Genomic DNA, 11160 nt, shown 5'->3' on the forward strand with positions numbered 1-11160 from the left:
GAACCAGCCAAGATTGAGGCCATTGCCAAATGGCCCACCCCACGCACTAAAACCCAGGTCATGGCGTTTCTAGGGACAGCGGGGTACTACAGGAAATTCATCCCCAATTACAGCAGCGTAGCCAAGCCCCTCACTGATCTGACCCGTAAGAACCAACCCCGCCAGGTAACCTGGACCCCAGAGTGTGAGGAAGCCTTCCACCAGCTAAAGGACACCCTCCCCAATACCCCTGTATTGGCCGCACCCGATCCAGCTAAACGTTTCCTTGTTCACAGACGCTTCTGTTTGGATTGGGGGCAGTAATGAGCCAAGTCGGGCCGGACAGCCAAGAACACTGGGTAGCTTACCTGAGTCGGAAACTACTGCCCCGTGAAGTGAGCTATGCGGCCATTGAGAAGGAGTGCCTGGCAATAGTATGGGCACTCAAAAAGTTACAACCATATTTGTATGGACGACAGTTTTCCCTCCTGACGGACCATAATCCCCTAGTCTGGCTTAATCGGGTCTCCGGAGACAACGCCAGATTACAGGGAGAGTGCAGGACGTGTATACAGGGGTAGATGTGGACTGCCCTTGTAAGGGCAGAAGCTTTGGGGATAGCCTACTGGTAGCCCCATAGGGATTGACATAGGGACTGTCATCTCTTCATTCTCCGGATATCTGACAAAATACCCGGTGCTCCGATGCCTGCCTTATGGAATTGGTGAGACCGTTCCTTTTACTTTGTTTAAAAGTTACAGTAAGCATCTCTCACAGTATATGCTTATAACTGTCCATTGTTCTTATATGCGTCTGTATGCATAGGGTTTGTTGCTGTCTTATATGATTTTTGTACAGCCTCTTTAAAACCTTATCTCAGAAAGACCGATTCCGCATATACAGTCAGAAACTTTTAATCCTGTCTAGGGCTCATCAGTCTCTAAAGTCCATTACATATGGTTGAGACTTGGCCCCATTTTATGTGTTCACTTGGGTGACTGGTTTTTATCGACTTTAGTGTATTAAAAGTTACGTTTTATGTTCCACTTTTTTTGCTTTGTTATGATTAATTATTAGTGGGATCACCTGTATGACTCACACTCAATATACATACATTGCTTTGAGAGAAAGCACTGGAGACTTCTATGGTGGCCAGCAATGAGTCCAGACCTGAATCCCATAGAACACCTGTGGAGAGATCTAAAAATGGCAGTTTGGAGAAGGCACCCTTCAAATATCAGGGACCTGGAGCAGTTTGCCAAAGAAGAATGGTCTAAAATTCCAGCAGAGCATTGTAAGAAACTCATTGATGGTTACCAGAAGCGGTTGGTCGCAGTTATTTTGGCTAAAGGTTGTGCAACCAAGTATTAGGCTGAGGGTGCCAATACTTTTGTCTGGCCCATTTTTGGAGTCTTGTGTGAAATGATCAATGTTTTGCTTTTTGCTTCATTCTCTTTTGTGGTTTTTCATTTAAGACAAATTAAATGAAGATAATAATACCAAAGAATTTGTGTTTGCAATCATTTTCAGGAAGAAACTGAGTATTATCTGACAGAATTGCAGGGGTGTGAATACTTTTGGCCATGACTGTATATGTATAATAGGTTCCATGTGAGATGCATGTCCCTAATGCATCAGCCCACAGGCTGCGCCCCTGGGCAGAGGGGACAAGATATCCCCCTTCTGTCCTCCCCCACCTTTGTAATTCCCACAGTAAATATCGTAAGGCTCCGGACACCTGTGGCTATTGTAATGTATGTCTGGCCTGCCGCTTTTCAATTGGCCTGCCCTCTGTATCTGTGTGAGATATTCTTTGTCCTGTGAGTAAAGGGTTGTCACACTGGAAATACGTGGAGAAGCAGTCAGCTTTTATATGCGCCCATGTAACCAAGCAATTCCAGCCAGCGTCCTTCATTCAGACTCCAGCCAAAGCAGAGTGGACCTCCTGAAACACGGGGTGGTACTGAAAAAGGTACCCCAGCACGGTAGACCCCGTTACAGTAAGGACTCATCTTGCATTGAGAATTGGCGTCCCATTCTCAAAGCAGACATGAAGGTTCTGGCAAAGGTGCTGTTTAATCGGCTGGTGAAATTTGCACCCCCACTCCTTTTGGAGGCCCAGCATTGCTCTGTTCCAGGCCGCAGCACATTTAGTGCTATGCTCTGTGTCCGAGAGGTGGTGGAGCAGGGTAGGGCTGGTCACTGGAAATGGTACATGCTGTTACTGGACCAGGCAAAAGCATTTGATTGGGTTAATCACGAGTACCTCTGGTCCGTTCTTAGATATGGCCTACCGGGGGGGGGGGGGGTTTGTTGATTGGCTTAAGACCTTGTACAGTGGAGCAGAGTTTCCCGCTTGTGAATGGTAGGATTGGCAGCTCTTTTGAGGTTGGGTCCTGTGTTCACCAGGGTTGTCCCTTGAGCCCGCTGCTGTACGTGTTTGCAATTGACCCTCTTCTTAGGAGGGTGGAGCGTGGACCGTTGGCCGGGATCGAGATGGACCAGGCAGCACTGGAAGCCACTCTGAGGGTGGTGGCGTATGCCAATGATGTCACTGTTTGTTTCCTCTCACGAGGAGGCAGGGTGGCTGATGTCAGAGGTAGATCGCTACTCGGAGGCATCCGGGTCCAAGATCAACCGGGATAGTGTGAAAGTCTCTGGCTGGGAGGAGGAGATCCTGGTTTTGATCTCCCGGACACCCTTCCAGGACCCAAAGTCTCTGCAAAAGTCCTTGGCATCGAATTTGGCCAGGGGGATTACCCCCAAACAAAATTGGGACAGCAGGCTAGAGATCGCCACTCAGAAGGTGAGCCAATGGAAGGGTTGGTCTTTGACCCTAAGGGAAAGGGTAAACCTGATCAAAACTTACCTGCTCCCTTTACTGATTTATCTGGGCAGTGTGTGCATCTTGGAGTCTCTCTGGACTCGGGTCTACAGTTTGTTCTTCCAACTGTTATGGGGGAATAGACTGAACCTGGTCAAGAGGGAGGTTACTTACCGTACGAGGAGACTAGGAGGGTTGGGTATGGTCAACCCTGTGGTATTCCTTGTGGATACCTTCATTAAGATCAATATTGCAAACCTCTGGAAAGAGAGGGCTCCTCTGTGGGTATTCTCCAGTAGGGGATGGTTTCAGCCTTTCTTCCAGGAATGGGAGACAGGAGGGCAAGTGAAGGATCTTTGCACACCGCATGGACATCTTCCGGCTTACGCTACCTTACCTGAAGGTAATTCGTCGGTGGGGTCTGGGAATGTGGGAGATCAGGACTCTGCCAAGGAAACTCCTTGACAATAGGGTTCTGTTGACTCATTTCCAGAGGCCTCTGGCGCTCAGGGATTGCCCAAGTCGGGATCTTGGGGTGGGTTTGCATCTTTTGAATTCTATCAGGATCCCCTCGAAGTTTTGGGACTTGGCGCTGTTTCCATGGGAAACTGTGTGTGAGGGCCAATCTGAAGTGTAGGAGCTCTGAGGACAGGAACTGTCCTCAGGAGCATTGTGGTACCTTGCTGGAAAGCATGGACCACTTCGTGCTTCATTGTCCCTTCAACACAGAGGTGTACAACAGGGTGGGCGCCTTCATTGGCTGGTCTCGGCTGGCCGGTCTCTCCTATGCGGAATGGGCCATTCGGAGACCTTGGTGGTCGGGACCGCTGCACCTTATTTCTAGTTAGCGCAGTGGTTAGGTATCACACGTGGAACGCACAGTGCTTAGTATCGACGCAACGAGAAATCCTTCCAGTGGACGATGTGTTTAGGACCATACTCGGTGACCTGGTGAAGGTGCGCTCTCTGGAGTATGGGAGACTGGGCGCACGGAGGGCCGCGCTCCTCTGGAGGGGCTTTTCTTTTAGTGTGCCCTAGTCTGGTCATCTCCTTTCCTGGTGGTGGGCTGCTGCTGACACTGTAGATTTTAGTTTTGTTTGATCATTATCCAGTGATGTAGAGCTGCAGGTGCCGAACTTGGGCTTCGTGGTTATTGTGGTGTGTGCTGCTGTATACACTCACCGGCCACTTTATTAGGTACACTGTTGTGAATTTGGATTCTGGGCTCCCCCGGTGGCCGCTTGTGGAATTGGACTTGTCATCCTCTTTCCTGTTTCACCTGGTTCCATCAGTAGTGGGTGTCGCTATTTAAGCTCATTTCTCTGGTGGTTTCTTGCCGGTCAACAATGTTATCTGATGCCTCTCAGTGCTTGTTCCTGCTTCTAGACTACTACTAGATAAGTTGGACTTTTGTCCATGTTTTGTTTTGCCTATTTGTTCCAGTTCACAGCTGAAGTTTTGTTACTGTGTCTGGAAAGCTCTCGTTGATCAGGGATTGCTACTCTGGCGTTATGAGTTAATGCCAGAGTTTAAGGTAATCTCTGGATGGTGTTTTGTTAGTGTTTTTCTGCTGACCATGAAAGTATACTATCTGTCTTCTGCTATCTAGTAAGCGGACCTCAAATTTGCTAAGACTATTTTCCTGCTGCGTTTGTTGTTTCATCTGAACTCACCGTCATTATATGTGGGGGGCTACTGTCTTCTTTGGAATATTTCTCTAGAGGTGAGCCAGGTCTTATATTTCCCTCTGCTAGCTATTTAGGTCTTAGGCCAGAGCTGGGCATCTAGCTATAAATAGGAAATGCTACCTGGCTATTTCTAGTTGCGCGGCAGGCTTAGTTCATGGTCAGTATAGTTCCATCTTCCGAGAGCTTGTCCCTCTATAGGCTTGCTATGATCTCTGCCTGCAGAGATCATGACAGTTTGACCGGCCCATAAAGTGTTAAAGACCCAGGTTGAGAAAGGAGAGTTATAAGAAGTCTGCTGGAATTTTTTTTTTTTTTTTTTTTTTTTCCCTCCAGTCTGCCTTGCTGCAGTCTTTTTTCTCTCTCTCCTCCTAATCTCTGTATGGCTCTGTGTGCACCTGACAATAATGGATCTCCAGAGTGTAACTGCGGGTTTGAATAATCTCATCACGAAAGTACAAAATTTACAAGATTTTGTGGTACATGCTCCGGTATCTGAGCCGAGAATTCCTTTGCCGGAGTTCTTCACAGGGAATAGAGCTAGCTTCCAGAATTTCCGAAATAATTGTAAGCTTTATTTGTCCCTGAAGTCTCGTTCAGCTGGAGACCCTGCTCAGCAGGTTAGGATTGTGATTTCCTTGCTCAGGGGTGACCCTCAAGATTGGGCCTTCTCATTGCCAGCAGGGGATCCTGCGTTACGCGATGTGGATGCGTTTTTTCTGGCCTTGGGCTTGCTTTATGAGGAACCTCATTTGGAACTTCAGGCAGAAAAAACTTTGATGGCACTATCTCAGGGGCAAGACGAAGCTGAAGTTTTCTGCCAAAAATTCCGTAAATGGTCTGTGCTTACTCAGTGGAATGAGTGCGCCTTGGCGGCAACTTTCAGAGAAGGTCTCTCTGATGCCGTTAAGGATGTTATGGTGGGGTTCCCTGTGCCTGCAGGTCTGAATGAGTCCATGACAATGGCTATTCAGATTGATAGGCGTCTGCGGGAGCGCAAACCGGTGCACCATCTGGCGGTGTCTATGGAAAAGACGCCAGAAAGTATGCAGTGTGATAGAATTCTGTCCAGGAGCGAGCGACAGAATTTTAGACGGAAGAATGGATTGTGTTTCTATTGTGGGGATTCTACTCATGTTATATCAGCATGCTCTAGGCGTACAAAGAAGCTTGATAAGTCTGTTTCCATTGGCACCATTCAGTCTAAGTTTATTTTGTCTGTAACCCTGATTTGCTCTTTGTCATCCATTGCCACGGACGCCTATGTTGACTCTGGCGCCGCTCTGAGTCTTATGGATTGGTCCTTTGCCAATCGTTGTGGTTTTGATTTAGAGCCTTTGGAGACTCTTATTCCTCTGAAGGGGATTGACTCCACCCCATTGGCTAATAATAAACCACAATACTGGACACAAGTAACCATGCGTATCAATCCGGATCACCAGGAGATTATTCGTTTCCTGGTGCTGTATAATTTACATGACGATTTGGTACTGGGATTGCCATGGTTGCAGTCTCACAACCCAGTCTTGGACTGGAGAGCAATGTCTGTGTTGAGCTGGGGATGTAAGGGTATTCATGGGGACTTACCTTTGGTTTCTATTTCGTCGTCCATTCCCTCTGAAGTCCCTGAGTTCCTCTCTGATTATCAAGATGTCTTTGACGAACCCAAGCTTGGGTCGTTACCTCCGCACCGTGAGTGCGATTGTGCCATAGATTTGATACCGGGTTGTAAATATCCCAAGGGTCGTTTGTTTAATCTGTCTGTGCCGGAACATGCTGCTATGCGGGAATATATAAAGGAGTCTTTGGAAAAGGGACATATTCGTCCATCTTCTTCTCCCTTGGGAGCTGGGTTTTTCTTTGTCTCAAAAAAAGACGGCTCTTTGAGACCATGTATTGATTATCGGCTTCTGAATAAGATCACTGTTAAGTATCAATACCCATTGCCATTGCTTACTGATTTGTTTGCTCGTATAGAGGGTGCTAAGTGGTTCTCTAAAATTGATCTTCGTGGGGCGTATAATTTGGTGCGGATCAGGCAGGGGGATGAGTGGAAGACCGCATTTAATACGCCCGAGGGCCACTTTGAGTATTTGGTCATGCCTTTCGGTCTTTCTAATGCCCCTTCAGTTTTCCAGTCTTTTATGCATGATATTTTCCGCGATTTTCTGGATAAATTTATGATAATATATCTGGATGATATTCTGATTTTTTCTGATGACTGGGACTCTCATGTCCAGCAGGTCAGGAGAGTTTTTCAGGTTCTGCGGTCTAATTCTTTATGTGTGAAGGGGTCTAAGTGCGTTTTTGGGGTCCAGAAAATTTCCTTTTTGGGGTATATTTTTTCTCCCTCTTCCATTGAGATGGATCCCGTCAAGGTGCAAGCTATTTGTGACTGGACTCAGCCCTCCTCTCTTAAGGGTCTTCAGAGATTTTTGGGCTTTGCCAACTTTTACCGCCGATTTATTGCTGGTTTTTCGGATGTCGTTAAACCACTGACTGATTTGACCAGACAAGGCGCTGATGTTGCTAATTGGTCCCCTCATGCTGTAGAGGCCTTTCAGGAGCTTAAGCGCCGTTTTGCCTCTGCCCCTGTGTTGCGTCAGCCTGATGTGAATCTGCCTTTTCAGGTTGAGGTTGACGCTTCGGAGATCGGAGCTGGGGCAGTGTTGTCGCAGAAAGGTTCCGACTGCTCCGTCATTAGGCCTTGTGCCTTCTTTTCTCGCAAATTTTCGCCTGCAGAGCGGAATTATGATGTTGGGAATCGGGAGCTTTTGGCCATGAAGTGGGCGTTTGAGGAGTGGCGCCATTGGCTCGAGGGGGCTAGGCATCAGGTGGTGGTATTGACTGACCACAAAAATTTGATTTATCTTGAGACTGCCAGACGCCTGAATCCTAGACAGGCGCGCTGGTCTTTATTTTTTTCTCGCTTTAATTTTGTGGTGTCATACCTACCGGGTTCTAAGAATGTTAAGGCAGATGCCCTTTCTAGGAGTTTTGACCCGGACTCTCCTGGTAATTCTGAACCCACAGGTATCCTTAGGGAGGGAGTAATTTTGTCGGCCGTTTCTCCTGATCTGCGGCGGTCCTTGCAAGAGTTTCAGGCGGATAGACCGGATCGTTGTCCGCCTGATAGACTGTTTGTTCCGGATGATTGGACCAGCAGAGTCATCTCTGAGGTACATTCTTCTGCATTGGCAGGTCATCCCGGAATTTTTGGTACCAGGGATTTGGTGGCAAGATCCTTCTGGTGGCCTTCCCTGTCACGAGATGTGCGAGTCTTTGTGCAGTCATGTGACGTTTGTGCTCGGGCCAAGTCTTGTAGTTCTCGGGCTAGCGGACTGCTGTTGCCCTTGCCTATTCCTAAGAGGCCTTGGACACACATCTCGATGGATTTTGTTTCGGATCTGCCTGTTTCCCAGAAGATGTCTGTCATCTGGGTGGTCTGTGACCGTTTCTCTAAAATGGTCCATTTGGTTCCTCTGCCCAAGTTGCCTTCTTCTTCTGAGTTGGTTCCTCTGTTTTTTCAGAATGTTGTCCGATTGCACGGTATTCCTGAGAATATTGTTTCTGACAGAGGTACCCAATTTGTGTCTAGATTTTGGCGGGCATTCTGTGCTAGGATGGGCATAGATTTGTCTTTTTCATCTGCTTTTCACCCTCAGACTAATGGCCAGACCGAGCGGACTAATCAGACCCTGGAGACATATCTGAGGTGTTTTGTCTCTGCTGACCAGGATGATTGGGTTGCTTTTTTGCCATTGGCAGAGTTCGCCCTCAATAATCGGGCCAGCTCTTCCACCTTGGTGTCCCCGTTTTTCTGTAATTCGGGGTTTCACCCTCGATTTTCCTCCGGTCAGGTGGAATCCTCGGATTGTCCTGGAGTGGATGCGGTGGTGGAGAGATTGCATCACATCTGGGGGCAGGTTATGGACAATTTGAAGTTGTCCCAGGAGAAGACTCAGCGTTTTGCCAACCGTCATCGTCGTGTTGGTTCTCGGCTTTGTGTTGGAGATTTGGTGTGGTTGTCTTCTCGTTTTGTCCCTATGAGGGTCTCTTCTCCTAAGTTTAAACCTCGGTTCATCGGCCCTTATAGAATATTGGAGATTCTTAATCCTGTTTCTTTCCGTTTGGACCTCCCTGCGTCCTTTTCCATTCATAACGTTTTTCATCGGTCGTTATTGCGCAGGTATGAGGTACCTGTGGTACCTTCAGTTGAGCCTCCTGCTCCGGTGTTGGTTGAGGGTGAGTTGGAGTACGTTGTGGAGAAAATTTTGGACTCTCGTGTTTCCAGACGGAGACTCCAGTATCTGGTCAACTGGAAGGGTTACGGCCAGGAGGATAATTCTTGGGTCAATGCATCTGATGTTCATGCTTCTGATCTTGTTCGTGCCTTCCATAGGGCTCATCCTGGTCGCCCTGGTGGATCTGGTGAGGGTTCGGTGCCCCCTCCTTGAGGGGGGGGTACTGTTGTGAATTTGGATTCTGGGCTCCCCCGGTGGCCGCTTGTGGAATTGGACTTGTCATCCTCTTTCCTGTTTCACCTGGTTCCATCAGTAGTGGGTGTCGCTATTTAAGCTCATTTCTCTGGTGGTTTCTTGCCGGTCAACAATGTTATCTGATGCCTCTCAGTGCTTGTTCCTGCTTCTAGACTACTACTAGATAAGTTGGACTTTTGTCCATGTTTTGTTTTGCCTATTTGTTCCAGTTCACAGCTGAAGTTTTGTTACTGTGTCTGGAAAGCTCTCGTTGATCAGGGATTGCTACTCTGGCGTTATGAGTTAATGCCAGAGTTTAAGGTAATCTCTGGATGGTGTTTTGTTAGTGTTTTTCTGCTGACCATGAAAGTATACTATCTGTCTTCTGCTATCTAGTAAGCGGACCTCAAATTTGCTAAGACTATTTTCCTGCTGCGTTTGTTGTTTCATCTGAACTCACCGTCATTATATGTGGGGGGCTACTGTCTTCTTTGGAATATTTCTCTAGAGGTGAGCCAGGTCTTATATTTCCCTCTGCTAGCTATTTAGGTCTTAGGCCAGAGCTGGGCATCTAGCTATAAATAGGAAATGCTACCTGGCTATTTCTAGTTGCGCGGCAGGCTTAGTTCATGGTCAGTATAGTTCCATCTTCCGAGAGCTTGTCCCTCTATAGGCTTGCTATGATCTCTGCCTGCAGAGATCATGACAGTACACCATGCTAGTAACGGGTTGGACCCCCTTTTGCGTTCAGAACTGCCTCAATTCTTCGTGGCATAGATTCAACAAGGTGCTGGAAGCATTCCTCAGAGATTTTGGTCCATATTGACATGATGGCATCACACAGTTGCCGCAGATTTGTCGGCTGCACATCCCAAAGATGCTCCATACAAGGCAGGATGGATCCATGCTTTCATGTTGTTTACGCCAAATTCTGACCCTACCATCCGAATGTCGCAGCAGAAATCGAGACTCATCAGACCAAGCAACGTTTTTCCAATCTTCTACTGTCCAATTTCGATGAGCTTGTACAAATTGTAGCCTCAGTTTCCTGTTCTTAGCTGAAAGGAGTGGTACCCGGTGTGGTCTTCTGCTGCTGTAGCCCATCTGCCTCAAAGTTCGACGCACTGTGCGTTCAGAGATGCTCTTAGGCCTACCTTGGTTGTAACGGGTGGCGATTTGAGTCACTGTTGCCTTTCTATCAGCTCGAACCAGTCTGCCCATTCTCCTCTGACCTCTGGCATCAACAAGGCATTTCCGCCCACAGAACTGCCGCTCACTGGATTTTTTTTCTTTTTCGGACCATTCTCTGTAAACCCTAGAGATGGTTGTGCGTGAAAATCCCAGTAGATCAGCAGTTTCTGAAATACTCAGACCAGCCCTTCTGGCACCAACAACCATGCCACGTTCAAAGGCACTCAAATCACCTTTCTTCCCCATACTGATGCTCGGTTTGAACTGCAGGAGATTGTCTTGACCATGTCTACATGCCTAAATGCACTGAGTTGCCGCCATGTGATTGGCTGATTAGAAATTAAGTGTTAACAAGAAGTTGGACAGGTGTACCTAATAAAGTGGCCGGTGAGTGTATATTGTATATAGAGATATAGATTTGGGTGTAGGTGTTAGGTTGGGTGGTAGGAAAAAAGGGGGGAGGTGGGTTTATCTTGTGGGACTATGGGACAGTGGGTTGTTTGGGGGAAAACTGGCACTGCCTGATCTGGCCTATGGACATTGGACATGGACTGAGGCATGAGACGCAGGACCAGCTCTCAGGTCAGTGCGGGGGGTTGGGAATGGAGGATAGCTTAGTATTGTATATATTTGTTTAAATTTGTGGTTATTTTATTTAAAACTAAAAAAAAACTAAAATCATGTATATAGTTTTTGTTTGCCATTATTTTATTTGTTATTATTATATTTGGTGACCGGACCAGAAGGTCAAAGTAGTTATTATTCTGTATATATAATATGTGTGAGAGGAGAGAATGAGCGGCTGGACCAGTGTTCAGTATACTGATTATTTTCTGGCTAATATTTTTGTTATGTTTTCCGCTATTATTATGTTTTTCATTTTTATAATAAAAGATCTACAGGCTCAGCACAGCGGGCTCTCCCTGTACCCATTAGACCGGCGTCGGACAGCTCAGATATTGGTGACCTCGGCTGCATTTTTCGTGCATTTTGGCTGTGTGGG

Source organism: Ranitomeya variabilis, chromosome 2, assembly GCF_051348905.1.
Source record: "Ranitomeya variabilis isolate aRanVar5 chromosome 2, aRanVar5.hap1, whole genome shotgun sequence".
NCBI lineage: Eukaryota > Metazoa > Chordata > Amphibia > Anura > Dendrobatidae > Ranitomeya > Ranitomeya variabilis.